At 40.7% G+C, this 27,395-nt stretch overlaps 1 long non-coding RNA gene across 1 annotated transcript in view; it reads left to right on the top strand.

Annotated features, from left to right (window-relative positions):
• The first annotated feature begins 310 nt into the window (after positions 1–310).
• The window catches only part of LOC105877102 (uncharacterized), a 60,352-nt gene continuing 33,267 nt past the window's right edge, over positions 311–27,395 (top strand). Inside the window, exons 1-2 of the long non-coding RNA XR_001156749.2 lie at positions 311–385; positions 769–812. This is a non-coding gene — a long non-coding RNA (uncharacterized LOC105877102). The remainder of the gene's footprint in view (positions 386–768; positions 813–27,395) is intronic.

Below are 27,395 nucleotides of genomic sequence, written 5' to 3'. Positions count from 1 at the left end.
GATAACAAATTTGTGTTGTTTGAAGCCACTAAATTTGTGGTAATTTATTACAGCGGGAGTAGGAAAATAACACAGCATTGTTCACCACCTCTCTGGTCCCACCAGGTCCTCTCCGGCGTCTGATTTGACATTTCCTCTTACCTGGCAGAGGCGAAGGCAGCCTGTCCCTGGCTGATGGCTGAGCATTTCTGGCCTGCTGTGTGTCACTAACTGCGGGCTCCGTGGATGGGCGGCTCTCTGTGTGAAACTTCCGGTTTGGCCACTACAAGGTGGATGAGCCTCTCTCTGTGTGAAACTTCCGGTTTGGTCACTATGAGGGCTCCGGTCGTGGCAACGAGAGCTGCTGAGGAGAAGCAGGTGTGGGAAAGCCCCGGATGAACACCTGGTGAGGCCAAGCGCTTGCAGGGCCTGCGTGAAAAGTCCTTTCTGAGAACGACTCTCTTTGTGCTCACAATCTGTCTCTCTGTGAAAGCGAATCTGTTCACTGGGTAGGTTGCCTTATCTTTCCAACTAGCTTGTGCCTGTCTTAAGGTCAGACTTCACGCTCCATGCGCATCTGTAAACCCCATAGTTTCTGGCAAATCGTGCGGGGCACCCAGTAGACGCCGTGAGAAACAGCAACTCCTCCTTCTCTCAGCTGCGTTCTTGGCAGGTTTCACTTTTTCCCGATCGGTTCACCTTCGCCACACAGGTGCTGTGTTAAGGACGGTATATTATATCACCCAGTGCTTGCAACAACACTGAGGAAATCTTATTTTCATTTTGTAGATGCAGAAATGAAGTTTCAGAAACGAGGCCCCGAGGGTTCCCTGGTGAGTAAGTGGCAGAGCTGGGCTCTGAACCCAGGTGTGTCTTCCTGACCTATCCACTTTTAATTGCTACCTTGCTGCCATGTCAGAGGTACCATGGGGTGGGGGTCAGTGGCCTTTCTTCCTGCTGGCCTTCAGTGAAGGCCTTTTCTCCTCTGAACTCCAGCAGTGGCCAGGGGAGAGGTTGAGGAGGGCTAAGGGCTAGAGACCAGGTAGAAAGGGGGGGTCCTTAGGTCCTGGACACCTGGCTTTTAGACATTTTAGGTAGAAATCTGACATCTGTAAATCAGCACATTCTATAATTTTTGTTTGTTTGTTTGTTTATGTTCCTTTATTTTCTTCTGTGCTAGGCAGAATTCTAAGATGACTTGCAAGATGCCCACCTTTTGGCATGCATGTGTTGTTGCTATGGACTGAATATGTATGTCCCCTCAAAATTCATAAGTTAAAGCCCTCATATGCAGTGTGATGGTGTCAGAAAGTGGAGCCTTTGGGAGGTGATTAGATCATACTTATGATGGGCTTTGTGCCCTTATAAGAACAGACATGAGAGAGATGATCTCTCTGTCTACCATGTGAGGGCATGGCAAGAAGCCATCCCTCTGCACACCAAGAAGAGGACCCTCCCTAGGAACCAGATTGCCTGGCCCTCAGGGAACCTTGATCTTGCACTTCCCAGCTTCCTCCAGAACTGTGAGATATATTTCTTTCTTTCTTTTTTTTTTTTTTAAAGAGACAGGGGTCTTGCTATTTTGTCCAGGCTTGTCTTGAACTCTTGGCTGCAAGCAACCCTCCCACCTCAGCCTCCTAAAGTGCTGGGATTCCAGGTGTGAACCACCATGACTGGCTGAGAAATGTTTTTTTTTTTGTTTAAACCCCTCAGTCTCTGGCATTTGTTATAACACCATGAACTAAGACACCTTCCCTGTGAATATGATGGGATATCACTCCCATGGTTAGGTTCCTCATCAGTGGGCTTCGAATTAATCAAAAGGAGATTATCTGGGTAGGCCAGACCAAATCGGGTGAGTTTTTTTTTTTTTTTTTTTTGAGACAGAGTCTCGCTTTGTTGCCCAGGCTAGTGTGAGTGCCGTGGCGTCAGCCTAGCTCACAGCAACCTCAAACTCCTGGGCTCGAGCGATCCTTCTGTCTCAGCCTCCTGAGTAGCTGGGACTACAGGCATGCGCCACCATGCCCGGCTAATTTTTTATATATATATCAGTTGGCCAATTAGTTTCTTTCTATTTATAGTAGAGACGGGGTCTCGCTCTTGCTCAGGCTGGTTTTGAACTCCTGACCTTGAGCAATCCGCCCGCCTCGGCCTCCCAGAGAGCTAGGATTACAGGCGTGAGCCACCGCGCCAGGCCTTAAATCGGGTGAGTTTTAAAGGGAGATTAGAAATGTGAGAGGGTCTGTGGATGGGACCCTATAGCAAGGACCAGAGAGTGGCCTCTAGTAGTTGAGAGTGATTCTTGGCAAACAGCTGACAAGACAACGGGACCTCAGTCGTACAACCACAAGGAGATGAATTCTGCCAATAACCTGAGATAGCTTGGATGTGAATATTTACCTAGTGGAGCCTCCAGGTGAGGATGGACCTAGCCAGCACCCTAGTGCAGCCTTGTAAGACCTTGAGAAGGGAACTTGGTGCCTAGACGCCTAACCATGAACACTGCGTGATAATGAATAATGAATACGTGTTGCTTTAAGCTTAGTTGGTGGTAATTTGTTACATAGCAGGAGAAGACTAATATATCTTCCTAAACTTCATTTAGAAGAAAAAAAAAATCAGTGTCATCTGGGCTAGGCAGAAAAAGAAAACAGACTCTGCCCAAGTGCAGATGCTGTTTGTGGAATTAAAACCTTCAGACACCTAATAAGTTGAGACGAGCAGTCCCATTTGCCCAGGATTTGTTTTCACAAAGATTAGACTCCCTTCAGTTGTGTAAGTTATCACCTTTGAGCAGCTCCTTTAAGAGAGAATTCCCAGCAAACGCTTTTGGGCCCCTGAAACCACGGGGAACCCCTAAATGTACCTACGAAGGGAGTAGGAGGTAGTTAGCACCCAGAAATACCACTGGAAGCTTTTAGTGAGGAGGAGCTGGGTTGGAGGGAGGTCCCTGAGCAGGGACATATCTCTTTTAGCTGAAAGAGGCTCCATTGTTCTTGGGAAAGTGATTAGTCTTTCAAAGATGCAAGGCCCTTTCCAGAAGAAGGTTACCTTGAAGGTTACCCGACAGCCCCAGCGGTATTTGCTCATGGGTGGCAGGGTTTTGGCCCTCCTCTTACACCTTCCTCTAGGAATCCAGGGCATGCATTTATTTAATCTCATCATTCATTCATCACACTCTCATTGAGCTATTAACATAAAGAAGGCTCTGCTCTTAGGGACTCAGGGATGTGGCACCAGCCTTAATTCTTGTAGTTTCTTCCCTACTTTGTTTCAAAGAGACACAGTATTCACCCACATCCAAGGCAAACTTAACAATCAGGAAGATCTCTTCATTCTGTTTTTGAAGTTGGTAGCTTTGTTCTGGGTTTAACATCAAGTAAGGAACACCTTCGGGATTGCTTTTCCTATCTCCTCCCCCATAATTATAGTTTAAATAAATAACTTTATTTATTTTGGCCTATTGAAATTCCAAACACAACAAAGCCAGCTTTATTAATTTCTCTGTCTCAAACTCAGACAAGAAATACTATCTCTTACTTTTCCCACTGGAATAATATATTCCCTAGATGGGGAAATATAGCTTCATTTATTAGGACTTAGGTATAGAAAGACAGATAAAAAGAAAAATAAAGAAGTGGTAATAAGTTATTCTGAAAAGATAGGACAAAAGTATTTTCTAACCTAGATGATTCCGTTCTCTGTGAGACCGAGGGAAAGTGGAGTATGAAGAGTAGGTAGTTGCTCCGTGCAGTTCACCAAAAGAGGTTTTGAGGATATTTGATTTGAAACCACTGTTCTTTCTTTTCATAATATTCAGCATGTTCCTAATCATTGTATTCCAGATATTGAACATAAGCTTTTAATCCCTTCTACCAAAATGTTTTGTGCCCATTTGAACACTTCTAAATTGAAATTCTAAATTAGTATTCATTGAAAACTGGTTTGACACAAAGAAAGGAACATGAATGAAACCTTCTAAGCCTTCTTTGCATTTCCAAGTGCGTGTTCAATTCTTTAGGAAAGTCATTGTTATTGGTTTAGGGAAGATTTATTCAATTCCCAAGTGCCACCTCCAGAGGGCACAGCTGTCTCAAAAAACATTTTTTTTTTTTTTTTTTTAAAGTTCCTTCAGTTTTGCACAAGCTCTTGGGTAAGGGGCTCCACAGTCTGTGATTCCTGAAATCCAAACTCAAAATATTTTTATGTAATATATTTTAGATGTTATGATAGTCTCTTATTTTCAGTGAGTATTTAATATCTATTATTTTAACTTTTAAAAATGTGAAAAATTAAACCCAATATTGTTAATGTGCCCCTGACTTAAAAATCTCTCTGATTTGCTCCAGTTTTAACCCCAAACAGAGTCAAGCAGCACTCTTTTAATTTTTTTAAATGCAGTTGAACATTTATTTGCCTGACTTTGTATTCCCAAGAGATTGTGCTCAAGGCCTTAGGTCTCCTGAAAAAGTCTGAAATGTGCTATATCTTCCATATAATATTTTGGATTTAGTGCTCAATGTATTCTTATAAAGTATGATCAGAGTAAATCCCTCTGAAGCTTTTTACTCTCGAAGCTACACAAAGCATCTGGGGGATTTATTTTTGCAACATCAAAATTTATGATGACTATTTATTTAAAAATGATTTTATTCATTTGCAGAGGAGGGAAAGTTGACATGAATTTGCTCAGAAAAGAATGGCGTTATTTTCTTCCAGAATGTACATTAAACGATTCATTCTTTCCCTCCTTTGTCTCAGCCACCTCTGCTGTGTTTAGTGTGAAATTGAATCATGTAAAGCTAAAATCTGAGAGGGAGAACCAAGGATTCAGGCAAACGATTTACATATATTTCCTTCCTGTGTTTTCTCTCAAGCTCTTACTTGCTGTTCACTTTGGGCTATTTTTCTTTTCCTGTTATTTATTTATTTTTCCAGTTAACATTACTCACAAAGAAACTGGCAACAGGGTGTGAAAGGAACTGTTTGTAAGTATTTAAAACTGTGTAACATCTATTTATAAGAAAAAGCTTTTTAGGTTTTGGAAGCTTCTTTCCACATTGGCATGGAAAATTGTGGAAACTAATACAGGGTAGGTGTTGAAAGTGTTTAACTTTCATGTTTGTGTCTTATAAAGAGGGAAAGAGATAGAGCAGCCACCAGAACAGTTTGTGCTTTAAGAAAGCACGCTTTGGAAACGATGTTAGCTAAATGTCTGGAAGAATCAAGAGAGGGCTTGAAGAAATATCCCTGAAGTCAAGTTAAGCCAAGGATGAGCCCTTCAGGGCTAAGGTGTATGAAACAGAAGCATAATTAGCTTTATCCCTCTTCTATTTCAATTAAAAAAAAAACTAAACGTTAGTTTAATGATTTGTTCCTTGGCTTCATGTATTAGTCTTGTCTCCCCAGTGAGATGGTAGAAGATCTTTGATGGCAAGGAGCCACACCTGATATATATATATATATATATATATATATATATATATATAAAATTTTTTTTTCTCTATTCCATCATAGTAATTAGCTCTGTGTTAGACCAAAAAGACCTTCCACAAATAGATATGGATGGATCACTAGCCTATGAAATTGGTGACCAGGACCTGCTGCCAATTAGAGAATGCCATATTCCTGAAATTTTAAGGTCCTTGTAAAATCTGAAGTGCTTTTCTTCCTTGTGTCTCCGTGAGGCTGGTGGCATGCATTTCCTTAGGTGAATGGATGTGGGACTGTGATCTGATAGGTGACTTGCAAGGAATTTATCATAGGTATTTGGGGTTTCTGGTGCTGTCATTCTTACGAATTGGAGAATACATTTGAGGATGGTGGAATGGAAAGGATTCACACGAGGGTGAAGTTACATAGAATATTCGAAATGGAAAGGTCAGGAAACCAAATGCTTCAGGAAAACAGAGATAACTAAAATAAAACTATGCTCTCCCCTTTACTCTTCCCTCTATCCATATGTCCTAGAACTTTGCTTATCTGTCTGTAAATGTTACCTGCTCCATACAAGATCCTGTCCCACTGAAGCTGAGCAACCCGTGAGAGCCTCAAGAAGTATACATCTCCTGTCACTGATGGACTTAGCAGAGGCTATCAGAGATGTGTCTGTGGTGTCTCCTGACTGAGCAGGGAGGTTTTATTAGGTGACCTCTTAAGTCACTTGCCAGTCACTATGCCATGTGATTCTGTGTTGAGCTCACATTTACACTCATATTATTAGAATCATAGACAATTTGACAAATGCTGAAGCATCATAAGGAAATGTGAGATGAAGACCAACAAGCTAAAAGCGTGGCATCATTTGATTAGGGTGTATCATCCCAATTCAGGGTCATATTTCTTGGTCAGCACTGCCTGTTAGCGTAGAGACATGTGTTAATTACATGGGTAGTTCAGATTTGCTGTCTCTGGCAGTTGAGTCTAGTTTGCAATGTTTATCATTCTAATTCAATTAGAAGTATATTCACAGAGCTAATGGTATTTGCAAGAATTTAGAAGTAAATTCCTTAGGAAAGTAAATAGAACTTGGGGAAAGTGGAGCATAATCTAATTTTGCAAAGTCTGAATGTTCTTTTATCAGCTTTGCTGGAAGTCTGGCAGAACTTTCAGGAGAATTCTGGCGTAGATGCAGGACTCATGTGTTTTCATTGTCTGACTTAGCTCAAGATCTGTTGTCAAGTTTTTGTTCTCTCAGCTACCACCACAGTCTCTAAAGACGATTCATTTATTTTAAAAAGTCGATAATCTAAACAGTTCGTATTTTTCCCTTCTTGTTGTCAAGGCATCCTCTGGTTGCCTGTAGATCCATGTAGATTAATGAATTCCTAGTCAGGGGCAGCTTCTAATTCCGTGTTGCAGATGGAGTGTAATGCATTATTGATGTTCAATAAACGTCCAAACAATAGTACCATCACCTACCCTTGGTAACGTTCCATGATTTTATGCCAGTGTAGTCATGGGCTGACTTCACACAATCAGTACCTGAAAGCCAGGACAATACTATTCAGTTTAATGTAAATGGCCTCCTGGTGGCACTAGAAGGACACTTGCACTGCACAGAAAGGCCACACATTTGGCAGGCAGAAAAGATACAGGACACACTCGCTCCAACTCACGTTGTGCCTTTTCAAAGTCCGTTTGATTACATTGGCTGTGATGTGGACGGGTTCCTACAATTTATCTTCAGTCTCAGAAAGTGGTTTGGGGCTGGACACACATCCTCGTGTTTGTTAATTCCTGAGGTGACACTTTTAAGTCTCAATGTTTGATGTTCCACAGTTGCAGAAAGAATGATTTTTGACTCTTTGATCCTATATATATGAAAAAAAAATCCAATTGTTTTCTCTCTTGCAGTTCATGCCGACGGCCTTCATTCCCTCATCGTTTTAGCAGACATTTCCTTCTCAAGCAAGCCAGAATCAATGTGTTGGGGGAGGCCCATTAGGACATTGTAATAATATAAATAACAAGTGGGTGGAATTACAAATGAAGCAGAGGAAATCTTAGAGCAAAAATTTGGTTACGGTTATCAGGCGGGAGGACTGTTTTGCATGGTCCACAGCTCTCTTTTAATGCCACATCTGTAGCATTCTTTACTTTTAAAACCTTCCTGTCCTCGCCAAGCAGAGAAAAAACAGGCTAAAGAATAAAATGACCTGGACACATTTCATTTAGTTAGGTCCCCCGCGCCTGCTGGGTCCTGCTGGTGGTTTTCCACCCCTCCAGTTCTCTAATAATGTTACTTGGAGAATTCAAGACAACCTGAAAAAGCAAAACAATAGCAAGGAAGAAGGGCAGCGACAATGACAATGAACTGAACCCTCTAGACTGTTCACAGAATGGCAGCAAAGACAAAGAACTTTCTTTCTTCTTTATAAAAGCTGTCGTTACCTTTCCTCCCTTTCAGTCCTTTTTCTTCCTGTTCTTGGCTTCCTTGCAGCTTTCAGCATCTTATCCTGAATGACTATTTTAACTTCTTTTTATTACTAAATTAGGTGATGTTAATGTTACTAATTTACTGTTTGGAAAGTAGATGCTTGAAAGTGGCACTCTTGTTGAAGATTTTCCAGAAATTGCCATTTTAAGACTTTTTCTTTTTCCTTTTTCACCCATTGAATTTAATTTTTCTCTTAGCCAGAGTGTTTTGCCTATTTTTTACTGCTGTTTTTTTACAAAAGAAGGATAATTGAAAGTTGTTCTACAAATACAGCTGAAAAAAAAATCATGTTTCTCGGTGAAAAACAACCACCCTGAAATGAAAGGCAGCTTAAATCAGACCATAACAGACTCACAAAGTGAAGCTGACATCCCGGAGGGAGAAGGGCGAAACGCTAATGTCCCAAGTAATCAGTTTGGGCCATTTCAGTGCTAAATGACAGGATCAAGAAGAAAAATTTTGAAATTGATTTTTAAGACTGTCTGAAATAGGAGACTGAAATGAATATTAAGTGATTTCTTTGGGGCTGTCAGAAATAATAATGGAAGAAGAGACAGGCCTAGTCTTGCCGCTGATGGGAGGATCAGGGAATTTAGAACCAGTGCAGATTGGAGATGAAGTTCGATGCTCCAAGTTTTAAGAAGTGTTAATAAATGAAGGAAAAGGTAGCAGCAAAGGAAGCTAATATGAGTAGATATGAGCTAGAAGTGGGAGAGGAAAAGATGTGGCAATGGTGTGTCTGAGTGTTACTCCTAACATAGTACCTTCCGGAGGTACTATGGTGGCATGTGCTGTGTGCTCTTCGTTAGGCGGGGATGAAGGAGCAGCCCCTTGCCCGGACGGCCGGGCTTTGTGGAAGTGGATGGGAGGATGGATTTGCCTGGACACATCCATGTTCTCTCCTAGCCCCTTCCCCACCAATGGCCACGCACATTTGTCAGTTGGCTGGTTGGCGTGGGGCTCCAGTCTGGCTGTTGAGCAAGCCCATATGGCATGAGAATTGGATTCATGTCTTTGGTCTCATTAGCGCCATGTTGGAACCAACAGAGTTAGCTGACTAATTAATACAGAGATGCATTGGGTGTTCTCAGGGATTTGGAATCAGTTTCCCTTAAATTAGCCATGTCAATTACCACAAGTCCATAGATACCCAAAGTTGGAAAATGATCTGGCAGGATTTAAAAACAGATAAGAAAACATCGAGAATTTGAATAAAAATAGAAAAGAACACCCACATTACCAGGACTGTGCTTTTTCAGCATACTAAAGCTAACCACCATAGCTTTGTGAAGGACTGATACAGCATTTTTGATGCGTGACTTTTTCTACAATTTGTTGTCAGAATTTTTAAAATTCTCTCTCTTTTTTTTTTCTTGTTTCCTAAATACGTGGGCTGGAAATTTTAATCTTCTTCAGCTTTCTATGTACAGATGTTGAAATGGACAGCAAACATTAATACCCCTCTTTTGGAAACAGTACCCTAACTTCCTTTTTGGAAACTTACCCACATTTTCTTTGTCTTATGGGATTGCACATCAAGGTACCTGGTCTTTCATGAGCCATGAGGTGGGTAGTTTTGTGATTCAGTGTAAGCCAGTGGTTCTCAACCGGGATAATTTTGCCTACTAGGGGAGGCTTGGCAACGTCTGGAGATATTTTGTCTCAACTGGAGGGGATGCTACTGGCATCTAGTGCGTAAAGGCCAAGGATGCTGCTAAATATTCTACAACGTACAGGATAGCCCCTCTTACAACAAAAAACTGTCCAAAATGTCAGTCAGACTTTCTCTTCTGGGACTCTGAAACTTCAGTGATGCGACATAAGCAACAAACTCAAAAAATGATTCTTTACTTGTTCATTCCAGTGGCAACGCCTAGTTGAGACAATCAAGTTGCTCCTGCTAACTAGATCTCCTCAAACCTTTCTTGGTTTCTGCCTTTTTCTGTGCCTTTTGATCTGTTGTGTGAGCTCACTTTACTCTTTCTCTTGCAATTAGCTACAGTAGTTTTCTGTTGTTTGCAACCAAAGAACTCTAAACTGATGTGGAATAGCTCACAGCTTGTTAAGAGGTATGTGCCAAGTGACACCTTATAAATATTAGTACCTTATAAATCCTATTTATGGTTTTTAAGTAGCTATCTGGTGGTTCAGGGCCAAGTCAGAGCCAGCAGAAACAGTAGAAAAGAGAATCCCATACATATGAGGTTTCCTGTCTTGACCTCCCAGGACCTAGGCCAAGCAACCACTGCAATGATTTGGAGAATCAATAGACCAAAAGATTGCCTGATAATTCACTCCAAAGCAAGGAAATAAAAAGTCTTCCAGGATGGCAGGACGTCAATGATAGCAGATCAAATGCAAACCCTGAAGAGTAGGATTAAAAAAAAAGAAATAAAGTGACCTCCCATCTTTTAAATAATGCCTCCCTTTGGCCTCCTGAGGCTATTTTGTACAATGTCTAAGCCAGGGTCTGCAGATGAATAATTTCTTTTCTCTTTAAAAAATCATTCCTCTCATTTCAAGCTTCATTTTAAAATAATGAAAGCATAGATGGCAGTACCTTACTCACAGGCATAGAAGTTTTCTTTAAAGATTTTTAAACTCAGAACTGACACTGAGCTTGATGCTTTAGTCCATTAAACAGGAGAAACTTTTTTCAAATTAAGATGATTCGGTGAGCAGTCATTTGATTATGGAGGCTGGAATAGGGACCGTGGGAGGTTGCTTGAGTCCATTTAGCTGTCGGAGATCTTAGGGGCTGCCTCATAAAAAAGACCTGTTTTCTTGGAAGCTTCTCTTTCACTGAGTGCATGTGTTGGAATATGTTAAACTATTCTTCAGTGAGCAAAATCATAAAAATAATGTGAGCATGCAAATAGAGAATTCGTGTTCGAGATCTCATGAGGTTCATTGTACTTCCAGGAGAGGCTTTCTTTTTTTAAGATGCCAGCAAAATGCCATGGTATTTTATTTTTGTCTTCGGTAAATTGTTCTGGAAACTTAAACAAATTAAACATCCTGTTTTGTGTTTCTGAGACTCACTGGGGAAACTCAATCTCTTTAGTTTGATGTTTCAGGAGGGAAGGAGCATCAGAAAGCAAGATACTGTTTGTAATTACCTTTTTGAAATAGTTATGCGTGTAGGGTGAGACAGGTACATGGGCCATTCAGTATCACCTGCAATTACAAGCAGTTATGTTTATTATCTAAAGAAGAAAACAGAAGTGAAGTTTTAGGGAAGTGTAAGAAAGTGTGTGTGTGTCTGTGCTTATGCTATAAGATGAAAAATCTGTTGCTTTTTATATTTTACCAATTGATTTCTAATACAGTATATTAATGATAATTAAAATCCATTGTTCAGGCCATTTTGAAACAAATTTAAAATGAATCCTAATAAAAATAATAATTAGTGATCATCATTCTAACGAAGGCAAAGTGACAGAAATTAGCAACTGAAACTTAGAGCTTGCCTTTGGAATTTAATGGGGCTCTATTCCCCCGATCACTAACAAACATTTTTCTTCATTTCCAATGTTGGCAAAATGGAAACATTTACACCCCACTCCCCCACCCCACCTACTACCACCACACACACTGGATTTTTCTGGAATCACAGTATTGCTTCCCTTTGATATCTTCCTGCTCAGAAGAATGGAACAGTCTGGAAGGTCCAACAGTCGGGCTTATGCCCCTGGGCCTGGGGAATAAAATTAGCCTTAGTGGCTAATTTGAGTGCTTCCTAGTGCCTTTAACAAGGTCTTCTTGATAAGAGGAACTGTCTGGCTTGGTTACTTTTCATGAAAACATCTCAAACCATTCACTCCCCCAACCTCCAGCTTGAACTCTCAGCTGAAATATTACATTTAAAGGCCAAACAGAACCCAAATGAATGGATGATTTCAGCACCCTTCAAATGTCACTTAGAAAAAAATCTATGCAGTGAAGGCTCAAGTCCTTTGGGAAGGAGCAGAAATGAACTGTCACCCTTCTCCCTCCTCCCTCTGCACAGACATTGGCTCTCTCTTCTCCGCTGCCTCCCCATCTTCTCTGTCCCTTTTGTGCTCCATGCTCCCCCCACCTCCTCCCACACACACACCTGAGCAAGATGAAATTCTGGTTTGGGTGTATGCCCCGGAGGCTGAACTATGTGAGAAGTGTCATCCACGGAGGTGTTTCCTTTCGGAATGTCATTGTTTAACTTCAGGGTCTTGTTATTCTTCTGTGAATGAAATGTCAGAAACGAATTTCACCATGTAATTTCCCAGGCATTGACAGGCCTTTGCCATCTGTCATTGGATCGTGCTTTTACCTTTGGTTTCCTGCCATGTTTAGGGTTTTGACCTATCCCTTTGAGTCTTGGTAATTTTACCTCTCAATATAGCCTCCAATGGAGGTCTGTGCTGCCGGGTGTGACTTTTCTAAGTTTAGGCAGTGGAGTGATTTCTTCCATGGGCTTTGCTTGTTATTATTTTTAAAACTTCAAGTGTCACAAATTCCGTCACTTGAACAGTGTTGATTTGTGATTAATCCCGTGTGTGTTACCTATTTTTGTCCTCAGTATTTGCTGATGAGGAAGGGCAGTATTACACAAAAAATCTCAGGTTTGCTTTTTGAAATGCAGGACTGAGTTCTGTTTACTGAAAGAGGCAGGTTAGGGGAGAAGAACTAGTATAGGAAGAGAAAAAAATTGTAATGGTTTTTATAAAGAACCCAAGTTTAATTGGAAAGAAGGGAAACTGAAGGTTTTCACTCCCTACATAGTGAAGATTTTTGAAAAATCCTACTGCTCTGAAGTCGGAAGACGGATTTTATAAAGTACAAGCAGATTGTCTTTGAACTGAATTTTAAAGCTCTGCTGTCAGAGTTGACAAGTTCCCGAATTCAATTTTCAAACTAAAACTTAGAAAACTGGGGAAGACACTGTGTCTCCTCAGTAGCTTATCAAAAGAAATGAGGTGGCAGCTCCCACTGCTGTCTCGGGCTGGCCAGACAGAGGGGGGCAGACGCACCCCATCACGTTATCTCTGCTCCCTCCCCCCGGTGGTGCAAGGATGTGAAGGGCCATGGCAGCTCCAGCTTGCTGAGATTGGAGGACCATGACAGGCGGGTAGCTCTTCTCCCCAAGAGTGGGGAGAGTTTTACCATTTTTAGAAGCGCTTTAAGCTCCAGTGATCCTTGCCCAAGACTTATTGGTCTTCATGGTTGGCAGAAAGAGGATTAAGACGCGTAGGCATTTGCACACTGGTTGTTGCTTTACAGGGATGGTGTTAACCTATATAGAATTCCAGGCAAAGTCACCGCCGGGGCTCCTATCTTTCTTTTGAGATAAAAATTAGCTAGTTATGGCTCCTAAGTTCTCAGGATCTTTATTATGTATGTAGAAAATAACTAGTCATCCTAAAAAAGAAGACATGTGCAACTAACTGCTATATTAATATTAATATAAGTAAATATTAAATATTTACAATGTGGCTTAGAGTCCATTTAAATCTCATAACAACCTAATGAAGTAGATAATATCATCACCATTGCGTAGATGGGGAGAGTGAGCTTATTTGAGATTTCCCAACAATTATAGTAGGCGGAAGAGCTGGGATTTAGGCCCAGTCTGTCTGACTTCTAACCTTGTCCTCTTAACATTATACTATAAAATCTCCTCCAAAATAAGGACAATGATTGTTGTGGCGAGGTGTACAGCTAGTGTTACAGCTCTTGTGGAACAGCCAAGGTAACAGCTCTTGACCCTGGAAAAGAACCGAGTGGCACATGAAGAGTCGGAGAATAGTCTTTATTCTTCCAGCAGGCTCAACCGACTTCTGACTGCTGACCCCCCCTTCCTTGTTCTCCTCCTGCTTTTTTTTATTTTTAAATAGTGAATGCTTCTTTTTTTATTTTTTTTTATTTTAGCGTATTATGGGGGTACAAGTGTTAAGGTTACTTATATTGCCCATGCTCCCCGCCCCCCTCGAGTAAGAGCTTCAAGCATGTCCATTCCCTAAACATTGCACATCTTACTCATTGTGGTTGTATATATCCATCCCCTCTGCCCCCCTCCCACCCTCCCGACACCCGATAAATGTTACTCCTATATGTCCACTTAGGTGTTGATCTGTTAATACCAATTTGCTGGTGAGTACACGTGGTGCTGGTTTTTCCATTCTTGGGATACTCCTCTTAGTAGAATGGGTTCCAGCTGTAACCAGGAATATACAAGAGGTGCTATATCACCATTGTTTCTTAAAGCTGAGTAGTATTCCATAGTATATATATACCACATTTTATTAATCCACTCATGAATTGATGGGCACTTGGGTTGTTTCCATAGCTTTGCAGTTGTGAATTGTGCTGCTATAAACATTGGAGTGCAGGTGTCTTTCTCATAAAGTGACTTTTGATCTTTTGGGTAGGTGCCCAGTAGTGAAATTGCTGGATCAAATGGTAGATCTACTTGTATCACTTTGAGGTATCTCCATATTGCTTTCCACAGAGGCTGAACTACTTTGCAGTCCTACCAGCAGTGTAGGAGTATTCTTTTCTCTCCGCATCCATGCCAGCATTTGTTGTTTGGGGAATTTTAGATAAAGGCCATTCTCACTGGAGTTAAGTGATATCTCATTGTGGTTTTGATTTGCATTTCCCTGATGATGAGAGATGTTGAATATTTTTTCATATGTCTGTTGGCCATTATTCTGTCTTCTTTTCAAAAGTTTCTGTTCATGTCCTTTGCCCATTTTTTGATAGGGTTGTTTGATTTTTTCTTGCTCATTTTCCTGAGTTCTAAATAGATTCTAGTTATCAGCGCTTTATCAGATGTGTAGCTTGCAAAAATTTTCTTCCATTCTGTGGGTTGTCTGTTTGCCCTCTTGACAGTTTCTTTGGCTGTGCAGAAGCTTTTTAATTTCATTAGGTCCCATTTGTTTATTTTTGCAAAATCAATCCTAGGCAATAAAAACAAAATAGGAGGTATCAATTTACCAGACTTCAAACTATACTACAAGGCTATAGTCATTAAAACAGCTTTTTACTGGCACAAGAACAGGGACATTGACCAGTGGAACAGAACAGAAAACCCAGATATAAAACCATCCTCATATAGCCAACTAATCTTCGACAAAGCAGACAAAGACATACACTGGGGAAAAGAATCCTTATTCAATAAATGGTGCTGGGAAAACTGGATAGCCACATGTAGAAGACTGAAACAAGACCCACACCTTTCACCTCTCACAAAAATCAACTCACGCTGGGTAACAGACTTGAACCTTAGGTGTGAAACTATTAGAATCCTGGAGGAAAATGTTGGAAATACTCTTCTAGACATTGGCCTAGGCAAAGAATTTATGAAGAAGACCCCAAAGGCAATCCTCCTGCTTTTATACCCTTGATAGGACTCAAAAAGCGTCCAATAAGCAACAAGCTTTAACATCCAATCAGCAACAGTGGGATTCAAAAAGTATCCAATCAGGATGATGCAGCCAGAGCGCTGGAGCCGGCCCCAGCAGTGTGCTCTCCAACCACCCCCCACTCCCAGCACAGCGCCTGCCCACAGGGATGTGAAGCTGTGGGGAGGCGGAGAGTGGCCACCTCCCAGTGCCTGATAGTTTTCTGTGTCATGATGAGCTCAGTGGTAGAATTTCTTCCTACAGATTTTTTTCAGAAGTAAATAAATACCATGACCTTTTGAATACTCTTCAGGTTGTGGGATTCTGTGAATTCTTAAATTTTTACAGGCTTTTATTTTGTATCCATTTGGTCTTTGAAAATTCCAACTTATTAGCTGCTTTAGTTCCTTCTTATTCCTGTAACTGTTATAAAAACTTATTACATTGAAATCTTATTACCTGGAACTCTCAATTAGCTGAATCCCCCGCTGACCTCATATACCCTGTACTTTACTTTTAAAAGAAAGAAGAAGACCATAGAAAAATAAGCTCCTATCAGAATTCCTTTTAAAGGTTAAATATGGCCTATAGTCCTATGCCTTTTAGTTGGATGTCAAAATACGAGCATATAGCTTTATGCTTTTAAACCGCTTAGTCAACTGCAAAGTCGACTAAAAATGTTAAGGTGGTTGTATTAATAAGGGCAAGCTCATGGCTGTGACCAAGAGTCCCTGCATCTCAGTAGCCCCAATGCAATAAAAGTTGGTTTCTAATCCACCCCACAATCCAAGGAAATCAGTGGTGGTAGTTTCTCTGTTCCATACACTCACTCAGGTACTTGAACTCTTACTATCCTGTGGCTCTGATATTCCTCTAGGATCTCACAGATCTCTCCTGAGTCTAATGATCCTGAGTGGCAAACAAAGGCAGGCAGCCAACCTGGAGGATTCTCTTTGAAGTTTTTTGGGGCCAGGGTTGAAAGTGGCACATAGCTCTCCTGTCCACATTCCAATGGCCAGGGCTCAGTCACATGGCCCCACCTAACTGCAAGGGAGGCTGGGAAATGTAGTCTAGCCCTGTGCCCAGAAAGAAAGGAAAATAGGGTTTGGTATCCTCCTAGCCTTGTCTCTGCCACACTAGTGTTGTTTTAGTTCTTCTTGAGATTTTACAGCGCTTCCAGTACTGTGAACCATCTAAGAAACATCCAATTATCATTGAGATTGGTGGTTTCCAAAACCTGGGTAATTAAAAAATATCTCTGAAACTTCTCTTAGACCCATATAGAATCAGAATGGAGGTGGAGTGGGGATAGAAGCAGGCCAGGAATCTGCATTTCCCAGAAGCTCTGCACATAACTCAAATATAGCCATCCAACATCAGCGTGTTATGTGGGAATCACCTATCTCGATTATGCACATGATAAGGCAGGGATATGGATTAACTCATTTCAGGAAGGTATTTAGCAAAAAGGAGTAGGAGGAAAAAGAGTGATCTTTAGTTACCTAGTAAATTAACCAGAACTCCTGTTTATACCAACCATTCTAATTAATCAAGACTTCCGACATTTTCTGTGATCAGTTGTTTTGAAAGTCCACAGCATGCGTCATAGAAAAGACATTTTCTTTTCCCAGTGGGTCTCCCCTTACAGAAGGAGAGCTGTCCTGGATACTGACCTGGGTACTGTGGACAGAGACTACCTATGTATTATGTAATTAGTAAAAAAAAAATATTCTCCACATCTTATTTCAATCTATTTCACTCTCCTCTCAAGCACAATTATAGATTCCTAGTCAACTAAACCAGGGGTCCCCAATCTATGGAGAGTTGTAAAATTATTTCATTATATATTACAATGTAATAATAATATAAATAAGGTACACACTAAATGTAATGAACTTGAATCATCGCGAAACCATCCCACCCCACCCCCTGGTCTGTGGAAAAATTGTCTTCCATGAAAATGGTCCCTGGTACCAAAAAGGGTGGGGACTGCTGAGTTAAACTATTCCAGTAGAGGTGAAGGCAATTGTCCTAGTTAAACTGTTTTCTGAAGCAAATAGTCATTGGCTTTTCAAAGTGAAATGGAGTAGTTCCTATTTTCGGTCTTTAAATATATAGAGTTGCCACTTTGTTCCTTGCATGAAATACAGGTTGAGTATCCCTGTATCCCAAGATGCTTGGGGCCAGAAGTGTTTTGGATATCAGATTTTTTTAGATTTTGGAATATTTGCATATACATAATGAGATATATTGGGGATGGAATCCAACTCTAAACATGAAATTCATTTGTTTCTTATACAACTTATACACATAGTCTGAAGATAATTTTATATAATATTTTAAAAGTAATTTTGTGCATAAAACAAAGTTTTGACTGCATTTTGCCCATGGCTCATCACATGAAGTCAATTGTGGAATTTTCCACTTGTGGTATCATGTTGATGCTCAGCAAGTTTCAGATTTTGGAGCATTTCAGACTTTGGATTTTCTGATTAGGGTTGTAGAACCTTCACTTCTGTTCCATGTAGATTCGCAGAACAGTGTGTGGCTTTGGTGGATAAATGTGGCTTCTTGTAACCAGTAAAAGCTGTGGTGGTGACATTGGTCCCATCAGTTTTGCGGGACCCTTCCATGGTTACCTCCCCAAGTGGGAGTGGGAGTACACACTGAGACCTTTCAGGTTTACACATTTGTGTTACCATCATGTTGGATTTATGGAAGGCAGCAGAAATTTGTTGCTCTTCTCTGTTATTCTAAAACTATAATTTTTTAGACTCTTGGTTGCATTTGAGCATTTCTGATAAAATGTACAGCTCTCTGAACCTTCGTAACACAAACTTATTTAAGAATTGAATTATATATTGCTGTGATCCAAGTAGTTGATGAGAAACTGCTGGTGGTTGCATGTTCATACTGAGGGCAGCACTGCAAACCATTCTGCAAAGAGCTTTAATCATATTACTCTCAAAATTCTTCTGTGTTCTACATTGCATACCTACTAATGTCCACTTTCCTTAGCCTTGCATTCAAGCATCCTCAGAATCTGACCTCTATGTGAAATTGTTGGTGAACTTTCCAGCATCTAGCCTATAGGCCACTTACTCAACTCTCTACCTTAGTCAATTAGTGGATTTATCACCCCCTACAACATGTTTTCTGCCCCTTCATCTTTTTGTCTCATATTTCCAAACCTCATCTCTTTCCAAATTCTTTAAGATTCAGTTTGAAATGACACAGACTCTGAAACTTTTCCTATTTGTCTTACCTGTGGCAATTGTTGCCTGCCCATATCACTTCCCATGATACATTTTAGTTTGGGGTATGCATGTAAAATTTTTTACCTGAGTGTCAGCTCCTGAAGATCAGTGATCCTACTTTATTTACCTCTTGTTCCCTATAGTGCTTTACCCATGGCAAGCATTTGGTCAATAACTTTCATAATAGCTTTCCATTGAGGGTTTGACACTAAGTGAAAGCCAAACCTTAGACTATTAATTGAGAGCACGGTTTCCCAATGTGGAATTATACAACTTATACAAGTTACTTCAGGAAAAAAGGTCTGGTTACATTTGCATACTTTAGTGCAGGGCTTTTCAGAGCCTTTAATATGCTTATAGAATGTAATGTGCTAATGAGACTATCTTTGAGAGGAGGTCGTAAGCATCATATTTCATATTCTTTTGACCACAGAGCTCTTTTTTGTGAAGCCTGTTCATGAACCAGGGTTTTTGGTAATGTATTTCGGGAAATGCTAGTTTGGAGTATTAGTCTGCCTTTTTATAGTACCCTTTGTTTTCAAAAGTGCTTTCACAATTAAGGTCATCCTCATTTTTCTCTGCATATCATTGTCTGCTCATAAGAAAATAAAACAACAAAAAAAAATAGTGTTCTCTAATTTGCACTCCTAGACATAATTATTTGGGGTGTTATATGTATGTGTGTTCGTAAATTGACAAAATTCACCAGATACACTGTTGCCTTTAGGTAAGTGATATGTATAGTTCAGAAAATTCTTGGTGATCTAAATGGAACCTATAACAATGAAGACATGCAGAGTATTGTCTTGTCAAACATCTTTGAACAGATATGCAAAGGCCTTTGTCTTAATAGCAATTTTCCTGAAGGTCACCCACCATTCAGACTGTTTATGTAAATCTCCATTAATGCAAGTGATATTGAATCATTCGCTGCATGTAAATCAATGATTAGGGTTTTATTTATTTTTCCATTATTGATTTATCTGTTGCACATCTTCTTTTTGTGGACACACAGATTTAAAAAAAAAAAAATCAGGTCATTTTGTGTTTAGATTTCTCTCCTTTAAATGAGGTCTGTTATCATCAGCAGTCACTTTCAGGACTGTAATTGCTTGTACAGTGAGTGAGATCGAATTTCAGAGCAAGAGGAGTTAAAAGATCTTTTAAGTTGAAGCTAAACCTATGATTTTTTATGATCTTTGGGGCGCCTAATTAAGCGATTAGTAACAAGCAGGAGTTTCCAAATGTCAAGTGTATAATTATGAAATAAACAAGAGCTGGTCTTTCCAATAAACTTCCAAGCTGTGCCCTATTCCCTCTCAATGGGTCCCAAACAAAGTATTCCGGTAAAGAGTATGAAATTAAGATGGATTTGCACAGCTGATGGAAAGAAATCGTTGTCGTCTGGAACATAACTACTAAATACATAGAGTAAGAGTAAGTTTGAACTTCTTCATTTTAACTCTCAAACTATATGTTATAAAGAAAATTTTATTCCTTTTATTGTTTCCTTCAGCCTCTCTCATGATTGAGCTTCACCACCATTTTAGAATTAAAAATAGTTCCATTTTTTTACTAAAAAGCAAATTAAATGTGGTAGAGATAGAGGACTGAAGGGCACACCAAATCCTTTAGTTGTGCATAAAATCTTCTCCTGCGTTAGGGCTGATAACAGAAAGTGAGCAACCTTTTAGGTTATAAAGTATTGGAAAATTATTGGGGGTGAGGGATCACGGTTTTTAAGTCCCCATCCCCACTCTCCATTTTCTACTGGCGTTTCTGTACGCATTGTGTTTGACAGATTTCCAAAGGCTTTAGGCAAATATTAGGACCTAATATATGCTAGGGAGAGTGGCAGACACAAAGAAAATAAAGGTTCTTTCCTCTGCTCTTGGGAAGTTTGAAAAATCATTGAGCAGGCAAGGTATATACAGAGTAGAAATAATTAGCAATTTTTGTGATAAAAGTTTTTGTCATTTGTTATTATATAAGTAATATAAGAATCTATTATTTTACTTAAAAATATCATAATCACATATAGCATATTTTTCTCTCAAGCAAATAAATAGACAAAGAGATAGATCTAGTTCTCTAAAGAGAGATAGATCTAGTTCTTTTCTTTTAACTACCTTCATATCAACATACTTCATTTTATTTATTTTGCTATTAACAAGCATTTGCAGTATATGCCATGTTGGCTGTGTGAAATAGATAGCAGTGGTGCAAACAAGATAAAAGTTCATTTCTCTTTCCTCAAAAAGAAGTCCAGAGGCAGGCCATACAGGGATGCCATGGCAATTCCATGATGCTGGCAAATATCCAGGTCCTTTCTAGATCACTGCTCTGTCATGTCCTTGTCCTCATGGTACAATGTGGTTGCTGGAGTTCTATAATCACGTCTGAATTCCAGGCAATGGGACTGAGGATATGGAGGAGAAAGCTATATCTCTAAGGACACTTCCCACATGTTACACACACACTTTTGCTTATACCTCATTGGTCAAAATTTAATCTTGTGGCTACAGTTAGCTGCAAAGAAGGATGAGACATGTGTTTTTCATTTGTTTTGTTTTGTTTTTGGCTGGATGACAATGGGCCCATCTAAAGATCAGAATTTTTATAATAAACAAGAAAAATAGAGGAGACTTTGGAAGGCAGCTGGCAGTCTCTGCCACAGATTATTACCAGTTTAACAATGCAAAAATGAACATTCTTGAACATGGACAAACAGCTTGGTTTAGATTAGTAAGTGACAGGTGTTGAGAGAGTTACAGAGATAGTCCTTGGGAAGGGGCTTAGAGGAGGGGCTAACGTGGGTTGGAGTGGCCTGGGGGTATCAGTGTAGAGGCCATCATTGTTGAGGTGGGTCTGGGCTTGCTCCTGCCGCTGGGCAAACTGCAGATGACAGGACAGACTGGTGGTACAGCCAAGCCAGGGAGATGGCATACACCAATTCATTCTGTCACTCCCTCAACAGCGATTGCTTGAGCACTTACAATGTGCCAGACTCTGGGCATGCAGAGATGGGACTAATGCAGCCCCTGCCCTCATGGGCTCTCTCAGCCAAATAACTCATGGAACTTTGATAAACAGAACGGTGTGCCTTTCAGATGGGATGCGAGGGGAGCTGGGCTGGATAAGAAGGCTCAGGCCAGACTAAAGGGAACTTGGAAGCCTAGTTAAAGAGATTAAACCTGATCTTCCAGCCAGCGGGGAGCCACTGAAAGCTTTGATCAGAGGGATGATCTGATCTGAGCAGTGTTTGAGGAAACAAATCTGACGTGCACAGGTTAACCGGAGAAGGCCAAGGAAGACTTGACACAAGGTGGGCACCAAGAAGCTGTTCCCAAGCCTTCCCTGCAAGTGACGAGGGTCTGTGCAGGGTGGTACCTGGCTCCACGCATGCCCTCTGGAGAGAGGTGGACCTGGGTTTGGATCTTAGCTCTGTCCCTTAGTGATGGGTTGGGCACAGTCTCTGTTTTAGTCTGCTTGAGCTACCATAACAAAATATCTTAGTCTGGGTGGCTTAAACAACAGAAATCTATTTCCCTGTGGTTCTGGAGGCTGGGAAGTCCAAGATCAAGGTGCTGGTTGGTGTGTTTCTTAGTGAGGATGCTCTTCCTGGCTTGCAGATGAGTACTTTCCCTCTAAGTCCTCACATGGTAGAAAGAGAGAGAGAAAAAGGGTGTCTCTTCCTCTTCTTATGAGGACTCCAGCCCTATTGGATGAGAGCCCCATCCTTGTGACCTCATTTAACCTTTATCCCCTCCTCACAGGCCTTATCTCCAAATACAGTCACACTGGGTGCTAGGGTTCCAATATATGAATTCTGGGGGGACACAAACCTTCAGTCCGTAACAGTTATCTCCCAGCCAGCTGAAGCACAATTTCCTCATCTGCAGAAGGGTGGTGGCGGGGAGATTCCATGCACCTCTTCCAAGGGTGCTCATGAGACTTAAGCGAGGTAAGGCTTATAAAGTACTCAGCATGGTTGGCATCTGACATACAAAAAGTGTGCAAAAACCAGAAGCCAGAGGGGAACAAATGGAACAAACATTTCCATGGAAAAATTTTAGGACTTGGGGAACAGATACAGAAGACAGGGGAGAGTGAGGGTGCAGAGATGACGCTGAGCGTATGAGCCAGGATGATGAGGAGAATGATGTCAATTGACAAAAATAGAAGAGTCTGGGAAGGAGCCAGTTTTGGGGGAGAGATTGATGAATTTGATTTTAGGTGTGTTGCCCTCGGTGAGATGGCTGGAGATGCAAGTGGAAATTTCCAGCAGACAGTTGGGGTTTATTTACAAGAGAGAATATATGGCCGCTAACGACAGCTCCTGGGGGACACGAAATTGGTAGAGGCTGAAATTCAAGAGGAAAGAAACAGAATTCAAATGAACCTGCACAGACCCAATAAACTGGAGGCTGTAGCCTATGCAGTAGGAATTTAGTTTCATAAAGTTTTCTGGTTGAACAAATGAACAGGCTGAGGCCAACGTTGACCTGGGAGCAGAATCGTCTGGATCATCTGCTCAGTCCTGCACTTTACTTTTGTAGACACAAGGATATAGTCCAGGGTCCACAGCCAAAGAAACCCACGAGAAGAAATTTACATCTCGAGCACTGAGGTTATGGATTTCATGTGAAAGGAGAAGTGGCTTTCTCAGGAGTAGGACAAAGTAGCTGGGAAATTTCTGAGCTGGGATACTGTCTCCAAACACTGCAGAACCTTGGGCAGTCTGAAAGGCCCTTAGCACTTCAGGATCCAATTAAAAGGGAATTATTCTCCGTTCCACAGCTAAGGGAATGGATCAACAAAGAGGCCGAATGACTGTTTTAAAACCTGACAGAAGTAACACAGCAGACAAGGAAATGGGATTTAGAAAGCTCCCCCTTTCTGAGATGTTATTTTCTTCTTAGTGTGGTCTGTCAGTTCTCCTAGCAATGAGTCAGTGGAAATCAACCTTTGATAGACTCATGCCAGTATATAAAACACAGCTCACCTTTATCCAGTTGCAGGTGATGGAAAAGAGGAAGTACTTAAAATATATTCTTTCTCCATCTTTTGGGCTCTACCCACACCATCCTTCATACTGCTCCAAATAACAGTAAAATACTATTTTCCTCACTTCAGTTTACATCCACTTACTCTGTTCTGCTGAAACCTTTACGAACAGTCGGATGTGTTTTAATCACCAAATCCACTGGGCTTTTTAAAAAGCTCTTTTCTGGATTTTTCTGCTGTCACTATTTCATGGAGCTCTCTGTCCTGTTGGCTATATTGACACCTCACTCTCTGGTTGTCATGACACCTCACAGACTATTTTTTTTGGTTTTCTTCAGGGGACCCCCTACTGCTTCCCAGTTAAATTCTGGAATTCTTTTCATCCTAAGCAAACTATTTTTCTCATTCTGTACACTTCTCTCGCCTGGTTGCTCTAATCCATTCTCATTATATCAATTATCATCAATATACCAATGACTCCTGAATCTTATCTCTGGCCCTGATTTTTATCCTAAGCTTCAGACTTCCATGTGGAACTGGACAGCTTCATTCTGATAGCTCACGTGCACCTCGAGATCAAAATACCTGAAACTAAGTGGCTCTTTCCTCCTCTGGGGAGGGAGCTCCTCTCTCCCACCCTCTCATCTATACAATTTGAAATGTGGGAACCAATATCCGTCCCTTTCTCCGTCAGCTCTTTCAGCCCCTACCTGGTACTCAATAATTCACCAGCTACTCAGCTACTGCCAACATTACTTACATTTCTCAAGTCGAGCATTTGGGGAAGATAAATACAGCATGCTTTATAGGAAGGAAAAGAGATAAAAGTTAAGATCTAGGAATGTTAGATATATAAATGCTGTAGTTAAGCTATGATCACTCTCACTTTCATCTTCAAGGTAGACTAAACTTACCTAAAAATGATCTACATATTTTGATGAGATACAACTTTTTAATTAATTAATTATTATTATTATTATTATTTTGTGTGAAAAAGAAGGGGTAAGTACTGGAAATTAAAACAACAACAACAACAATGTTGAATTTTGTATCCCAAAGTGCATCGCCTTCTCCCATTTCCAGATTAGTACATGGAAATCTGGGGGGTTAAATGTCTTGCCTGAGGTTGTAAAGCTATTTTTGCAGTACTGGCAGGTCTTTTGATTTTCTTTTCTCTACCTTCTCTCTCCTCCACTGCAAGGCTTCCCTTTGTAATGTATGGTGCCCTGTACCTAGTAATGACTTAGGAAACACAGATTAGAGTCACTTGCATTCTCTGAATTTCACTCAATCCTTTTTTAGACTATTCATGCTAATTAAAGATGGGATCTGGACTTGACCAGATCAACCTAATCACACACATACCATCATCACCTCCCCCTTCCCGCTGCCAGGTGTCACCCATAAGTTATAGTACTGTATCCAGAAATATCCCAGGAACAGCCCCCAAGTCCTTAACACAGGGGTCTAGGTAGTTAATGTCAATCAACTGGAATTTGCAAGAGAATTGAAACCCATTTTCATTCCTTCCCACTTGTTTGAGCCCCTGTATCTTTTGTTTCTGGGATCATTGCAGTGGGCGGTGAAGCTCTAAGGAACTTCGTCAGCCATTTGACTGGAATCTTATCTCCCATCATGTATCTCTAGATAATTATTGAGTAGGCAGTCCATTGTTTTTCTAGCACCTGTCTTTCCCATGCTGCATTCATAATCCCCTGTGAGACTGTGTGCTGGAGAGTTACTTCTTCCCCACTTTGGACTTTTTCCATTAATCCAACATTGTGCTGAAGCCTTGCTGGGTTCTGGATTTCTTCTTTGTGTGTGTGAATTTTTCAGCCTGGAGTATTTTCCACATACAGATGGAACAACTTAGGCACCCAGAAAGGAAATGTATAGGTATAAGGTGGAAAGTCAATAATGGAATGTGAGCACTTGGACTTCCCAAGCTTTAATACCAACATGATATACCTTCCTAACATGGATCACACAGTATTTCCTAAACTTCTTCTCAACTTTAACATACAGTTCTTTGTTTCTTTATGGTAACTTGTTGATAGTATAAAAAAAATGATATTTCTGAGTTGATAGTCTCTGAAACTCAAAATCAGTGTGCCAGATGGTGGAAGCAGCAGGAAGTATATCTCGTCAAAAGTAGAGAGGTATGGAGAAAAAGTGAGAGGTACTGTAAAGTGATGAGGAAATAGAAGGAGACTAGGTTATTGTAATAATTTGAAAAATAAATTCCTATTGGATTTAAAGACAGTTGGTCATAGGTATTCATTGTATGATTTCTTTATTTCCAATACTGTCCTAGGTATTTTGAAAGATATGCATGATATGTGGTTCTGTTTTTTTCTTTTTTGTTTTGAGAAGCTTAAAATCTTACCAGAGAGATAAATGCTCATAAGGGGTTTAGAGAGAAATGTGAGTTGTATTAACTTCCATGTCTAGAGTTGGTATCTCACCCTTCTGATCTTAGCTCTGCGATGGCCCCACTCCTAGCCTAATGCTCGACCACCACCTTGGCAGGTCTCTCTCAACTTCATTTTCATCTCCTTGGTGATCAGTCACCAAGGGTTACATCATCTTTGTGCTTTCATTTGCAGCCCTTTGCATCATTTCAGGCCCATGAAAGACACCCAGGAATTGTTGGGTTGTTATTTCTCTCTGCTTTGGCTCTTGCAGCTTTTCCTTCAAATTCAGACATTTGGCAAACTCAGATTTACCCCCTCCTGACCTCACACCTGGGTTATTCTACTCTCTTCCAATTTTTCACTCCTGCCAGACCAAGTCTTTCTAAAATACCACTTTTTCAAATTGTTCCCTTGCTCAAGGATTTATAGGTGTCTCTTCTTGCCCGTGGTGTCACCTCTGCTTAGCTGTTAAGACTTTCCCATTGTTTCTATCTATCTCATCTCTGTCTTCTCCATCATTATCCTCAAAACAAACCCTGGGCTTCATTAAGGTCAATCTCCTTCTTGATTCCTGGATACTATCATGTTAAATCTAGCTTCTGGGCTTGTGAGCTGGCTACTCTGCTGGCCAAAAAGTAGCCTTTACTTTTCTATGTCTCCCTATCAAGCCCTGTATCTTGCAACAAGCCTCTCTCATTCATTTATTAATAGTCAGTCAATTAACCAACATTTATGAACCATGGAAATAAAAATCAGGAAATATGATTCCTGCTTAAGGATCTCACACTAATTCAGCACTCTCAGCCTTGTGCTTAGCATGGTGTTTTGTAGGTTTCTGTTGAATTGAGTAATGATGGTGGCCACTCCACTGCAGGGTCGTGGGGAAATTACTCAACTCTTCTCTGCCTCAAGGTCCTCATCTACAAAATGGGAAAAACAACAGTACCATGTATACACATCTATAGATACTTAGAGCAGTGCCTCGTTGATGGCAAGCTCTCATTAAACCTTAGCTGTTGTTATCGTTGCTTAGATTCTACAACATGTAACACACAGTAGGAATATACAGTCTCGTATTGTTTTATGAGGTTTCATCTGTTTAGCCTGTCCCCTCAGTGGGGCTGGAAGCTCTGTGTGGAACAGGTCCTTGTTCTTACGCTGGTGGAGGCTCCGAGTCTGTTCTTAGAAGGTTCTTATTGACCAAGTGAGAATTTGCATGAGGGCTGTCACATCTACCGTCAGGGCCAGCATGAGAGAACCCTGGGAGGTCACGGCAATGGGCTTCTAAGATGTTGGCCAGACAGCAGAAGCAGGAGAGCAAGTGGTTACAGAAAAGAAAAAATATGCACTTTATGGGTATCCAAATTCATATAAAAAGAATTTTAGATGAGAAACTAATCCTGAAGCTGGGGGTGAA

The sequence above is a fragment of the Microcebus murinus genome, chromosome 10, assembly GCF_040939455.1.
Source record: "Microcebus murinus isolate Inina chromosome 10, M.murinus_Inina_mat1.0, whole genome shotgun sequence".
NCBI lineage: Eukaryota > Metazoa > Chordata > Mammalia > Primates > Cheirogaleidae > Microcebus > Microcebus murinus.
This window is presented reverse-complemented; position numbering and strand designations above follow the sequence as displayed.